A 10,945-nucleotide genomic window follows, 5' to 3' on the forward strand; every position below is an offset into this window, starting at 1 on the left:
CCAAATAATATTTTGATCATTATGAACTTTTTATAACAGGGGAGAAGTCATGTTATCTCCACTCCAACAATTTGCCTTAAGTTGCAATACTGATTTGAATATTCAGAAAATTCAAATATGCATAGAAATCATGACGAAAAAGAATGATCCTATTAACAATCCAAATTTGAAAATTTGGGATGTTACAAATTGATAGAATTGAGCATAGTTATGAGAATATCTAGGTATGATCATGTATATAGGCATCACGTCCGTGACAAGTAGACCGACTCATGCCTGCATCTACTACTATTACTCCACACATCGACCGCTATCCAGCATGCATCTAGATTATTAAATTCATAAGAACAGAGTAACGCTTTAAGCAAGATGACATGATGTAGAGGGATAAACTCAAGCAATATGATATAAACCCCACCTTTTTATCCTCGATGGCAACAATATCGTTCCCCCTTCTGTCACTGGGATCGAGCACCGCAAGATTGAACCCAAAGCTAAGCACTTCTCCCATTGCAAGAAAGATCAATCTAGTAGGCCAAACCAAACTGATAATTCGATGAGACTTGCAAAGATAAAAAATCATACATAAAAGAATTTAGAGGAGATTCAAATATTGTTCATAGATAATCTTGATCATAAACCCACAATTCATCGGATGTCAAGAAACACACCGCAAAAGAAGATTACATCGAATAGATCTCCAAGAGAATCGAGGAGAACTTTGTATTGAGATCCAAAGAGAGAGAAGAAGCCATCTAGCTAATAACTATGGACCCGAATGCTACCACCTCTTCTTAATGTTTAGGGACCCCTCTTGGAGTGTTATGTGGTGGGATTGTGTCTGTAGTCCCACACCTCTTAGTTTGTTGCTGCTTTTGCCATCTGTAAGACTTGGGTCTTGGTGCTTTCTGAACCTTGTATGCCTGTGGATGTACTTTCCTGCTAGTCTTTTCATGTGTCATCTTTGGTTGCACTGCTGGAATTATGTTCTGTTGTGGATCAGGGCATTATGCCAGCTTCTTCCCTTCTTGGATGGTGATCAAGTGGTGGTGCTTGCTCTCTGGTACAAAATCTTTTTTTGTTTCCATGAATAACAACAACAGAAACTGGAATATCTTAAATTGGAACATTAGAGGTATGAATTCTGAGGACAAATGCTTGGCTTTAAGACAGAAGATTGATGAGAGTGATTGTAATATTGTGTGCCTTCAAGAAACCAAAAGAGAGACCTTTGACACTGCCTACTTAAAAAAATTCTGCCCCTCTAGAATTAATAACTTTTCCTTCCTCCCCTCTGTTGGAGCTTCTGGGGGGCTTCTTGTGGCCTGGAATGGCTCACAATTCTCTGGGGAGATCATTGCACAAAACAGGTTCTCACTTTCCATGCAGTTCACCAGTTTGCTTTCCAATCAGTCTTGGATTCTTTCAAATATCTATGGCCCATGTGATCCTCAAGACAAAATGGAGTTTATTCACTGGTTTCTAAATATTCACATGCCTGATGATGTTGACTGGATATTAATGGGTGATTTCAACCTTATGAGGGCTCCATCAGACAGGAACAGACCTGGGGGAGATGTTAATGATATGCTTATGTTCAATGAGGCCATTAGTAACCAAGGTTTGGTTGAATTACCTTTGCATGGTAGAAAGTTCAGTTGGAGTAACATGCAGCATGATCGTTTGTTGGTCAAACTTGACTGGTTTTTCACTTCTGCCTCCTGGATGACTTCTTTCCCTAATACAATTGTACTACCACTTGCAAAACCTATATCTGATCACTTGCCCTGTGTAATTAAAATTGGCACTTCTATCCCAAAGGCAAGAGTATTCAGGTTTGAGAACTATTGGCTGCATCATTCTGATTTCAAACAAGTTGTTGCCTCTGCTTGGAGCATCCCAGTTGGAAACCTGATTCTGTTAAGTCTTTGAATGCTAAGTTCAAGATTTTAAGAAGAGCTTTGAAGCTGTGGGCTAAATCTCTGTCCTGTCTGAAATCTACAATTGCAAAGTTAAATGAACTACTCTTCATGTGGGATTTCTTTGAGGAATTTAGAGAACTGGATACTCATGAATGGAGCTGCAGAGCTATTCTTAAAGAACAACTGCTTATTTTACTGAGGAACCAACAGATTTATTGGAAGCAGAGAGGGAAAATCAAGGGGGTGAAGTTTGGAGATGAAAACACAAATTTTTTTCACACAAAAGCTTCCATCAATTACAGGCATAACCATATTGCTATTCTTCACAATGAGGACCAAATGGAGATCTCAGATCATGCTGGTAAAGCTGCTATTCTCTTGGATGCTTTCAAGAAAAGAATGGGCACATCCCAAGAAACCACAATGCACTTTGATCTGGGTTCTTTGTATGGGCAGAGACAACATTCAGATATTTTTGCTAATCTGGAATTGCCTTTCACTGCTGAAGAAATTGAAGCTGTTGTACATGCTCTCCCAAATGACAAATCTCCTGGCCCTGATGCTTTTAACAATGAATTCCTCAAGTCTTGTTGGGATATTATTAAAGAAGATGTGCTCAAATTCATTTATGATTTTCATGCAGGGCACATCTCCCTTGAGAGTTTGAACACTTCTTTTATAACTCTCATTCCAAAGGGTAATTCTCCATTGACTGCAAATGATTTTAGGCCTATCTCTTTACTGAACAGCTGTCTGAAAATTGTTACTAAGTTGCTGGCAGATAGACTGCAAAAGGTGATTCTGCAATTGGTACACATCAACCAATATGGATTCCTTAAAGAAAGATCTATTCATGACTGTTTGGGGTGGGCTTATGAGTATTTGCACCAATGTCATAAGTCAAAAGAGGAAATCATTGTTCTGAAATTGGATTTTGAAAAGGCTTTTGACACCATTGAACATCAGGCTATGCTGGATATTTTAAAAGCAAAGGGCTTTGGGGACAGATGGCTTACTTGGATCAAATTATTGTTTACTTCTGCATCTTCTGCTATACTACTAAATGGTGTTCCTGGAAAAAAAATTATTGCCTTAGAGGTGTAAGGCAGGGGGATCCTCTGTCCCCTCTTCTCTTTGTGCTGGCTGCTGATCTACTTCAGACAATTCTCAATAAGGCAATGCACCTGGGTTTGGTAACTTCTCCCTTGCAAGTAGAGTCATGCCCTGATTTTCCAATTGTCCAGTATGCTGATGACACCTTGGTTATTCTGCAAGCAGATGCAAAGCAATTACATTGCCTCAAAGCCCTTCTCAATACTTTTGCTAATGCCACAGGCCTGAAAGTGAACTACAATAAATCAAGTATTGTTCCAATAAATGTGCCAGAAGAGAAGATGGAGATTTTAATAAATACTTTTCATTGCAAGAAGGAATCTTTTCCATTCAAGTATTTGGGAGTACCCCTAGGCCTCCATAAGCCTACTGTTGAACAATGTTTTCCCATTGTCACAAGACTGCAGAAGAAGATTGTGGGTTTGTCCACCTTTATGACTTTGGCTGGGAGATTATTGCTTGTGAAATCTGTCCTCAACTCTTTATTGATATATCTCATGGGATGCCTTGATGTGCCTGTTACCATCAAAACCCAAGCCATAAAGTACTTGAGACATTGTCTTTGGAGAGGCCCTGATTTGGAGGACCATAGACCTGCCATGGTGGCATGGAGTACTGTGTGTAGACCTAAAAATCAAGGTGGGTTAGGAGTGATTGATACTTTTGTCCAGAATAAAGCATTGCTTCTCAAGAACCTGCATAAGTTCTACAACAGACACAATATTCCCTGGGTCAATCTGATTTGGGAATCTTACTACAGCAATGATTCTCTACCTGGTAATAGCTGGCTAGGATCTTTTTGGTGGAAGGCAAACCTTAAGCTGCTTGATAACTATGAATCCTTGGCCAGATGCAACATAGGTGATGGAAAGAGTGCTTATTTTTGGACTAATCTTTGGCACTCACACTGCTTGCAAGACATGTTCCCCCACCTATTCTCATTTGTGAAAAACAAGGATGCTACTGTTCACACCTTTCTCCAAACTGAATACTTAGAGGACCTATTTCATCTGCCTCTGACTGTGCAAGCTTTCCAGGAATTTGAGGCTATAGAGGACATCTGCATTACTTTAAGGGCCTCTGATACTTTGGATTGCACAGATACATGGAGCTACATCTGGGGAACTGAGCAATTCTCTGTGGCTAAGGCATACAAAGTGCTGATGGGAGTCAAAGTTGTGCCACAACAGTTCAATTGGATCTGGAGCAGTTCTTGTCAGCCAAAACATAAGGTGTTCTTTTGGAGACTACTTCATGACAGGCTCAATACTAGAAATCTTCTGAGAAGGAAATCATTTCAGCTGGGCAACTATAACTGTGCTGTCAACAATTGCCCACAGGAAGAGACTCTCCAGCATCTTTTCTGGACTTGCCCTTTTGCTGCACAGTGTTGGGATCTGATCTGCCCTTCAAGACAGGCAAATGTTTCAATCATGGAAGCTTTTCTTGATCTCAAGCAGAAACTTCATGTTCCTTTTGTAACGCCCACGATGCGGCTATATCTCCCACGTGTCGAGGCACGACTTAGAGGCATAACCGCATAGTGGTTTTGTCGCAAGAAGTCGTGCCTCAACACGTGGGAGATATAGCCGCATCGTGGGCGTTACAAGTTGGTAATCAGAGCCAGGTTCCCCGACTTAGGAGCCCCCTGCTTGATCGAATCGCTGGCGTTGTTGAGTCTAGAATAAAAATGTTTTGAGTCTTAGGATTATATATATATCAGAGAGTAGGATTCTTTTTACTCCTGAGTCCCTTCGTCATTCTGGTGAGGTCTCCTGACGTAGAGTTTTGACTATTCTCTCCTCAAATTTCACTAATTTTTTTTTAGGATCACGCGGGTATCTTGGAATCGTTCCGATGGAATTGTGACGAGAACATTGTTCTTGGTGCCTCCTGACATTTAGGGGTTGTGGCAGTGTCCCGGGGAGTTGAGCTCCGAGGTGTTGTCGTCACAATTTTATCGTTGCAGTTCTGGAATACCTGAGTTTCGCCGACATCGAAATCTCTTTTATGCAGTTGTTGGTGAGATCACCTCGACGCCACTCAGTACTGGGGCGGGAGTTCGGGAGTATTGCCATAACTTGTATAACGGATGTTTTTCAAAGGTTGAGGTAAACGATTTCCGAAGATTTCTTGGTTATGTGTTGACGGATGGATACAACTGGATCTAGGGATTGCTAGTTTGGGTGATATATATTTTGTGTCCCCTGTATCCCCTACACCAGATTGCATAACCAGAAAGTTTCGGGAGTTTATAAGTGGGAATTCTAGTAGCCTTAGGATATCTTTCCGACAGACGCATGATATGAGATTGGGGTTCGACGTCTAGTGGTCCGCCTGTATACGGTTGATTTTACAGTGGTCTCGTTGTGTCTTAAAGAGTCCATGGCTTTGCCGACTCGGGGACGCTTCGTATGTCATGTGCACAGCCTTGTACATGATGGTGCTGTACGATTGAGCCCGTGTGGGCCCCACCACGAAAACTTCGGACGAAATATCTATCATATGTTTGTTCCGGCTTATTCTGCAAGCCAACACTTTGTTTTATTTTGTATTGTGGTATTCGAGTTCCTTCAAATTCATATGTTCATTCCATATCTTTTTCTAGTGGCTTCTCAACTTATGGAAGTGTGATGGTTTACTACGGAATTCATTCGTTCATCTTCGTTCGAATGCTTTTTTGTGAAGACTATGTGTTGCAATCTCTATCCGTTGATTCTACTTATCTTTTGTCTATCGAGATGCTAACGGATGTCACCCTCTTCAGGATGGCTCCGCCAACGCGTCAGAATCCGGATCGCAATGAAGGGAGTCAAGCGAACCCTCCGCCACCACCTCCACCTCCGGAGGCATGGCAAGCAATCATGGCAGCCACCAACGCCAATGCTCAGATGATTCTGCAACTCTTGCAAGAACGTACTCAAGGGCAAGGCAATCAAGGTCAAGGCAACAATCAGTTCCACTTTGCCACTCTCAACCAGTTTCTCGCAAATCAGCCCAAGTCTTTCAGCTACTGTGCCGAGGCCACGGATGCCGATGATTGGCTCGTGGACATCAACAAGCATTTTGAATGTAGCAATGTCAGGCCTGAGGACTTTGTCAAGTTCGCTTCTTTCCAGCTCAAGGACCAAGCTGCTGATTGGTATCAACAATACAAAGATTCCAGAGGAGGTCGTGTGATTACTTGGACTGACTTCTGTCAGGACTTCAAAGCGCACCACATTCCACAAAGTGTTGTTGACAGCAAGCGCGAGGAGTTCCGCAATCTCAAGCAAGGGAACATGTCTGTGTATCAATACAACATTCAGTTTCAGAAACTTGCTCGCTTCGCTAAATAAGACGTTCCTGATGAGAAGAGTATGATCTATCACTTCAGAGGTGGCCTTAAAGAGGATCTGCAGTTAGCTCTCGTTCTTGTTGAGCCTACTCACTTTGATCAATTCTACAATATGGCACTGAAGCAAGAGGCTGCTCAGCTCAAGTGTGAGGCTTCTAAGAAGAGAGTCAGAGACGCAGTTCAGTCTTCTTCTTCCTCACTTGTGACAGCTAAGCAACAGAAGTTCTGGTTGCCTCCTCCGTTTCGTCAGCCTTACCAGCAGAAGAACAAAGGTGGCCATGGTTCTTCAAACTCTTCCAACTCTGGCTATCAGAACAAGTCTCAGAATCAAGCTCCAAAGTCCAATGCTCCTTATCACCGTCCAATCTCAGAGGTGACTTGCAACAAATGTCAGCAGAAAGGTCACTATGCTAACAAGTGCTTCAACCAGAGGCGTCTTCCTCCTCCTCCTCCTGTCAGATCTTCCAGCAATGCAGTGGTGAAGCATAATCCAAAGTTTGCGAAGGTGAACATGATGAATGCAGCTCAAGCAGAGGAATCTACTGATGTGATAATGGGTAATCTCTCAGTTAATGATATTCCTGCAAAAGTTCTTTTTGATACCGGTGCTTCGCATTCTTTCTTGTCATACCCATTTGCATCGAAGCACAATGTTGACACAGAGATTTTATCCAAAGTTATGCAAGTTGCTTCTCCGGGTAAGCTTTTGTCTTCTAGTTTGGTTGCTCCCGATGTTTCCATCAAGATGGGCAACTATAGATTCCAGTCTTCTCCAATTGTTCTTGGTGACTCGGATATTGATCTTATTCTCGGGATGGACTGGCTTTCTAAGCACAAGGCTCAACTTGATTGTTCTGCCAGGGAAATTCAATTGACACACTCGTCTGAGGATGTGATTATTTTTGCCTCTCGTGATGAAACCATTCGGTTTTTCTCTCTCAATGAGAAGGGCGAATTGGATGCCATCTCTCAAATTCCAGTCGTTTGCGAGTATCAAGATGTCTTTCCAGAAGAGCTTCCAGGTATGCCTCCGCACCGGCCAGTTGAGTTCGTTATCGAACTAGAGCCTGGTACTGTACCCGTTTGCAAGCGTCCATACAAGCTTGGACCAAACGAGCTGAAGGAATTGAAGAAGCAGCTCGATGAACAAGAACGTCTGGGTTTGATCAGACCGAGTTCTTCTCCATGGGGTTGTGGTGTTCTTTTTGTCAAGAAGAAGGATGGCACAGACCGACTTTGTGTCGACTACCGTCCATTGAACAAGAAGACAATTAAGAACAAGTATCCACTTCCCAACATCAATGAGCTATTTGAGCAACTCAAAGGCGCTAAAGTATTCTCGAAGCTTGACCTTCGTATCGGTTATCATCAGATTCACATTCGTGAAGATATTGCCAAGACAGCATTCAGAACAAGCTTTGGTTCTTATGATTATACTGTCGTGTCTTTCGGCCTTGTCAATGCTCCTCCGGTGTTCTCTTGGATGATGAATTTCATCTTCAACCCCTATACCAATGAATTCGTTCTGGTGTATCTCGATGATATCTTGGTCTTCTCCAAGAATAAGCAGGATCATGCCAAACATTTGCGATTGGTGCTCGACAAGCTCAGAGAGTATCAATTCTATGCGAAGTTCTCCAAATGTGAGTTTTGGCTCGATGAAGTTCTTTTCCTTGGTCACATCATCTCTGCCAAGGGCATCGCTGTTAACCCCGAGAAGGTGTCCGCAGTTCTGGATTGGGAACCTCCTCAAAATGTCAAGTAGCTCCGCAGTTTTCTGGGTCTTGCAAGCTATTGCCGAAGATTCGTTGAGAATTTCTCCAAAATTGCAAAACCTCTTTCCAACCTCCTACAGAAGCATGTGAAGTATGTCTGGTCTCCTGAGTGTGACGTTGCTTTCAACACTCTAAAAGAGAAACTAGTCACAGCTCCTGTCTTGACTCCTCCTGATGAATCCAAGCCGTATGAAGTTTTCTGTGATGCTTCTCTCCAAGGTCTCGGTGCTGTGTTAATGCAAGAGAAGAAAGTTGTGGCCTATACCTCTCGGCAGTTGAAGCCCAACGAGAAGAACTACCCCACTCACGATCTTGAGTTGGCGGCAGTTGTCCATGCATTGATTACGTGGAGACATCTCTTGTTGGGGAGACAAGTGGACATTTTCACTGATCACAAGAGTCTCAAGTATATCTTCACTCAGCCCAACCTCAACCTCAGGCAGACTCGATGGGTCGAAATGATTCAAGAGTACAATCCTAGTATTGAATATACTCCAGGCAAAGGAAATGTCATTGCAGATGCTTTAAGCAGGAAAGCTTATTGCAACAGCTTAATTCTCAAGCCTTTCCAACCGGATCTTTGTGAAGCTTTCCGCAAGCTGAACCTCCAAGTTGTTCCTCAAGGCGTTCTTGCCAACCTCATAGTATCTCCTACTTTGGAAGATCAAATTCGTGAGGCACAACTCCTTGATGCCATGGTGAAGAAGGTGAAACGTGGTATCGACAAGGGTCTTTCCAAATACAAGTGCTATCGCATTGATGACAGAGACACTTTGTTCTTCGAGGACCGGATTGTGGTTCCTAAAGGTGATCTACGGAAAGTCATTATGAATGAGGCGCACAATTCTCTCCTTTCCATTCATCCTGGAAGTACGAAGATGTATCATGACCTCAAGCAGTCGTATTGGTGGACTCGAATGAAGCGAGAAATTGCTCAATTCGTGAATGAATGTGATGTCTGCCGAAGAGTGAAAGCAGAACACCAACGACCAGCTGGTCTCCTCCAACCTCTCGCTATCCCAGAATGGAAGTTTGATCATATCGAAATGGACTTCGTGACTGGATTTCCCAAATCCAAGCGCGGAAATGATGCTATCTTTGTTGTCATCGACAAGCTCTCTAAAGTGGCTCATTTCCTTCCAATCAAAGAATCCATCACAGCAGCTCAGCTGGCAGAGCTCTACACCTCCAGAATTGTCTTTTTGCACGGCATTCCACAATTGATTTCTTCAGATCGTGGAAGCATCTTCACCTCTAAGTTCTGGGACTCCTTTCAGAAGGCCATGGGCACAAACATTCGCTTCAGCACAGCTTTCCATCCTCAAACTAGTGGCCAAGTCGAGCGAGTCAATCAAATTCTTGAAGATATGCTCAGGGCTTGTGTCATTTCCTTTGGCATGAAATGGGAAGATTGTCTTCCTTATGCTGAATTCTCCTACAACAACAGCTTCCAAGCGAGTTCGGGCAAAGCCCCATTCGAGATTCTATATGGCAGAAAGTGCCGTACCCCTCTTAATTGGTCAGAGACTGGTGAACGCCAACTTCTTGGCAATGACTTAATCACTGAAGCTGAAGAAATGTGTAAAGTCATCCGTGATAATCTCAAAGCCGCGCAATCGCGTCAGAAGAGCTACTATGATAGTAAGCATCGTGATTTGGCTTTCGAGATCGGAGACCATGTCTACCTCCGCGTCTCTCCAATGAAAGGCACTCGTCGCTTCGGTATCAAAGGGAAGCTTGCCCCTAGATACGTGGGTCCTTTCAAGATCATTGGCAAAAGAGGCGACCTCGCCTATCAACTTGAGCTTCCTTCCAACTTCGCGAACGTGCACGATGTGTTCCACGTGTCACAGCTCCGCAAGTACTTCAAGGCGCCTGAGCGCACTATCGACTTCGAAGAGATTGACCTCCAAGAAGATTTGTCTTATCATGAGCACCCAGTTGCTATTCTTGAAGAAACTGAGCGCAAGACTCGCAACAAGTCTATCAAATTCCTGAAAGTGAAGTGGTCGCACCATTCCGACCGGGAAGCCACCTGGGAACGCGAGGACCATCTCCGTTCCGAATATCCGGAGTTCTTTCAGTCCTAGATCTCGGGACGAGATCCTCTCGTAGTGGTGGACTGGTGTAACACCCCGCATGTAACTTGCCATATTTGTAACTCCAACTCTTGCCATTTTCGGCTATGTGGTATGTTTTTTCCCTCCGTTGTCGGGTTTTGTCTTTCGTTTTGTATTTTGTCATGTCATGCATTTTCATATCATGTCATCATGTGCATTGCATTTGCATACGTGTTCGTCTCATGCATCCGAGCATTTTCCCCGTTGTCCGTTTTCCAATCAGGCGCTCCTATCTCCTCCGGTGCACCCCTCTTGTTTTCTTTCGTGTGCGTGTGTCAAACTTTCTCGGAATGGACCGAGGCTTGTCAAGTGGTCTTAATATACCACCCGGAGACTACCGGTCAAGTTTCGTTCCATTCGGAGGTCGTTTGGTACTCCAACGGTTAACCGGGCATCCGCAAAGTCCATTTGAGTGTCCAGCTAAAACCCCCTCCAAAACCAGCCCAAAGCCCACCAAACTCTCTTCCATGCTCTAGGTCATTCGATCACGATCGTGTGGGCGAAAACCGCACCTCATTTGGAGTCTCCTAGCTCCCTCTACCTATTTATATGTGGGCATCCCGAAAAACGAAACTGCAGACGAACCCTAGATTTTTCCCTCCGCGCGCCGCCGGACGTGTCCGCCTCCGGCCGGACGCGTCCACTCCGCCCGCCGCCGCCACGTGTCGCGCTGCCGCC

This window comes from Triticum aestivum, chromosome 3D, assembly GCF_018294505.1.
Source record: "Triticum aestivum cultivar Chinese Spring chromosome 3D, IWGSC CS RefSeq v2.1, whole genome shotgun sequence".
NCBI classification, from domain to species: Eukaryota; Viridiplantae; Streptophyta; class Magnoliopsida; order Poales; family Poaceae; genus Triticum; species Triticum aestivum.